This window comes from Bremia lactucae, linkage group LG10 (assembly GCF_004359215.1).
Source record: "Bremia lactucae strain SF5 linkage group LG10, whole genome shotgun sequence".
In the NCBI taxonomy this organism is placed as follows: Eukaryota; Oomycota; class Peronosporomycetes; order Peronosporales; family Peronosporaceae; genus Bremia; species Bremia lactucae.
In genome coordinates this window covers 3,524,739-3,529,116 of record NC_090619.1, presented here as the reverse complement: position 1 = coordinate 3,529,116, position 4,378 = coordinate 3,524,739, and positions in this window count along the sequence as shown.

Sequence of the window (4,378 nt, the reverse complement as noted above, 5' to 3'; positions counted from 1 at the left end):
GGAGTTGGACGTTGCCATAAGGCTCGTCACTTCGTTGACAAACAAATGCAAGTCGCATATGCTCAGTCAAATTTGGCAGGTCGTGCCAAAACTTGAGCACTAGGCCTAAAGTTGCGCGAACCATATGTCTTTGGGTTGCGAGAGGCTTTTAAAGCCTGGTTCAAAGAGACGTTTGAACCGCAAAGGGCTGAGTTCAGAGTTCGATCAGAGCTTCTAAAACTCAAACAAGGCAAGCGTGATATTCACACTTATGCTCAGCACATACGACTCTTAGCGAGTAGTATCACGAACAACCCAGTCATTAACACACGTTGATTACGGATGCAAGGCCTTACAGATGGTCCTGTAAAGACCCACATGCTCCGTTTGGAATGGATACGCTTGACGAAGCAATATCCGTATCGGAACAGGAGGACTTTAGCTTGAGACAGGCTTAAGCTGGTTCGTCATCATATCGTCCTCCAAGACGACACGAGCTTGGAGGTCCAGAACCTATGGACCTCTACTATGTCGAAAGCGAGAAACCTCGCTTTTCGAACAAGAAGCGATTGCAGAAGTGTAATCGCTGTCAAAAGATTGGACACTACGCTTATGAGTGTAGTGCCCCACGCCCCCGTACCGAGAGGTACTGAACGTAAATTTGAACCGAATGCCAACAAGGGCAACAGTCGCGGGTCCGACGTTGTTGCGAAATAGCAACAGCGAGGCGGACCGCAAAACAACGGCTGGGGTCAGTAGGGGCGCAATGCCCTACTGATCCAGCAACCTCAAGAGAATCGCAAATCTCTTGACTAAAGTTGCTCCAGACACACAACCATTATGTGTCTCGGCACCTGGCGATAAGGTATTACTCATCACCTTGAAGTTGAAAGTGACAAATATTTGTCACTTAGAGCCCTAGTGTACTGCGGGCGTCGAATAACTTTATTCGTCGCCAGTCGCTAGAGGGTCATAGGCTCAAATATGTTGAGCGCGACATCCCTCCAACGAGGATGACGGTGCGTCTAGCGACAAGTGGAGTCATAATGCAAAGGTATTGCTGCGACAATTTTGAAAGACTACTACTATAAATATTACCCTTAGCTCGCGTCACTCAAATAAGGTTCGTTAAGCTTTCACAAAGGCAAATGGACGACCCTTTTTATATTAATATTGCACAGAAGAGCACTATTCACTGGATTATGGACACCTTGCCATAGTAATTTAAACGTAGATTTGTTAATAACATCTTTTATATTGTGATAATTATAAGGAGTTGCTATCCAGGCACTACCCCACCCCCACCCTCTCCTCACATGTATTCCATACTATTGATAAACACTTCCATTATATTAAGGTTATGCATCTTACTGCGCAGTATATCCTGAACGGGACACCACTTGAAGCGCCTTCCGAACCACTCCTATACAACACATATGTGATACATGACCACGGCCTCTTTTCCACCTAAACGTCTACATCCTCTGCTAACAAAAGCACATTACAGCTCTCAAACTGCCACTTTATCGTCACGCTGTCCAACTTTAGCTTATGGAAGACCCGTCCAGTACATGTTAACCTTCTCTTAATGAAGCAGACGACACCGCCAAAGCCATTGCCATGCAGAATGTGTAACGGGGCACTACTGACTTGTACTGCTTCAGTACAAGTCCACTTCGCACCGCCTCCGTGTGAGTGGTGCCTCACGTCACTTCATGTACACTAGTACGTGCAGAGGGAGACTCTCTTTTAAAACACTTGCTCTAAAGAGGGTTATTTGAGAACTGTTTTAAAATAATTAAGTTCTTCTTGTCTATCTGCTTAATACTAACTTAATTATAATCTAATACAAACATGTAGTTAAGTCTTATCTGTCATTCTCTTGCGTGCGTCCAGCGCTAACTGGACCGCGGAGAAAGTAGATATAATCGTATATATCTACCAATAGAAAAGCTTTTAGAATATTATCATGCAAAGTAATATTCTCCAAATATCATCATCCTTTTAAATAATATATTAATAAGCAACCTTTAAGTGTTAATTTCATGTAACGATACACCCCGTTACATCACCCCTCCCTTAACCGACAATCACTCTGACTGTCATTAAATAGAGTGGTTACTATAAGACCACTTAATTGAAAACGATGTTGATTGGTCAAAACCATCATTTTTAATTCTATCGCATCGTTTACAAGTCCATCCGGTATGCGAATAGTGCGGCGCCTTCGGCTGGGGTACATGCAGCCGCGGGCGACGGACGCATTATTGTCTCTTGCTGCAAAGGTTTCGTCGGCCGTAGCATCCTCTTCTCCCGCAACTCTAAATGTTGCGGGTGCACGTGGTTATGCACCACGTGAATGCGACCCCTCTTTGGAGGTCGACTACGAATGCGAGTCGGACGAAATGACTGACTCGGGGAGAACGGAACAGTCGCCTGATCATCGTCAGGCGGCTGACTATGAGCCTTCGAATGAGAGGGCCCATTCGAGTAGACGTGCTGGTAGCATTCGCTACAGCATGTTCGGTTACGACGGATGAGGATGATTCCTCATCGCCAGCACCGTCTCCCGTGCCGTCACCCGCACATATTTCTGTGCGTGATGATGACGATGGTGCAAGCCATCGTAACAAAAGTTCTTGTGGCACCCCTGCTTCACTGGCTACAACTCAGGGGGTCATAGACACTAAAATGTCTCGTCTTGCCCCGCAGAAGAAAGCCGTGGCTTTTGCCCGAGCAACTAATTAATAGCTTACTACTTCTCACAATAATATCCCTTATTTATTGCGACAATACTATATATCCCTTATTTATTGCGACAATACTACATGGCCTTGATCCCAATGAACTTGAGTAGTAGCTTACTGCAACCCGCATTAGTGACTACACGCTTAGGTAAGTTTACCGTAGAGAGTAAAACTAGGTCTTTAATTTTAAGTGAAAGAAAGTTTGCACTTCCATGTTTGTCTGCGCTCCGTTTCTGACGGTCCACTGCGTTAGCATTGGAATCCTGTACGAAACGGATTACATATTCTCGAGCCAGCAGAATTCTTCTGCTGACTCATTTGTTTTGTCTTTTTCAGTGTGCTTTGTGCGCACTGGCATGAGATTTCTTTTCATCTCTGATGTCGATTGCTTCGACATCGACATCATTCGGCTCGTTGGTAACTTCGACGCGTGTGATGAGCATGAGCCAGAATGTGTTTCTCTCGTGCGAGTTCCCTCCCCTTAAACAAGAAAATCCCTCTTATTGGTGAGTATGGGTGGATGGCGTAAGCCATTCACGAAGAACGGGATATGCGTTGTAGGCGCATGCACCGAACTATTGATGGCGAATTTAACCATCGATAAAAACTCGCTCCAATTCGGATACGATTGGACGTAACCTCGAAGTATCTCTTCGAGGACGCGATTTACGCGTTCCATCGACCATCTTTCTCAGGATGATCAGAGGTTGACATAGTCAGTCGTGTTCCGAGAGATCGGAACACGGATTGCCACAATTCCGCCGTAACCGTGGATCTCTATCCGCGACCAGTTCACGGGATAACCCGTGGAGTTTGAATACCGTGTCGATAAAGACACGTGCTCAACCCGGAGCCGTAATCGACTCTGGTACCGCAGCAAGGTGTACCATCTTGCTGAATCTGTCTACAAAAACAAGGATTCCATTGTTTTTGTGGTCGTCTTCGGGAAATCCGAAGACGAAGTCCATAGATACGGACTGCCAACACTCTGCCGGAAGTGGTAGAGGTTGAAGAGGTGCACGGGATGAAGGGCTAGGCTTCACCCGTTGACAAACCTCGCAAGCACGAATGTACTTGCGCACAAACTGATACTGGCGGGGCCAGTAAAAGTATCGACTTACCGTGAGGTAAGTCTTCTCACGTCCACGATGTCCACTTGTTGGAGCATCGTGACACTCATACATGATGCGCAAGCGCAAATCATTGTGAGTCGGGACGACGACACGTGGGGTGTCGCCGGTAACGGCTGTGTAATACAATAAGCCGTTACGTGTTGTGTATCGATCGGATGACGATCGATATAAAGCCGGTAGATCTTTAAAAGATTTATCGGATGGATTCATTAAATGATCCATCAGACAAAGAAGGTCCTTATCTTCTTTATAGGCTTTCTTTATTTCATCAACTAAGGTTGATGATGGAACACTCGTAGTGAGTGTTGCAACAGTAAGATCACTTTTACTGTTGGGGTGCACTGCTGACTCGAAATCGGGTCGGCGTGATAACGCATCAGCGACGACATTAAGTCGTCCTGGTTTATATTCGACGGAGAAGTTATACTCCGCGAAGAAGGATAGCCACCTCGCCATTCTTTGCGAGAGGTGTGGGCTATTGACGGCCGTGCGTAATGACGCATGGTCCGTATATACGAT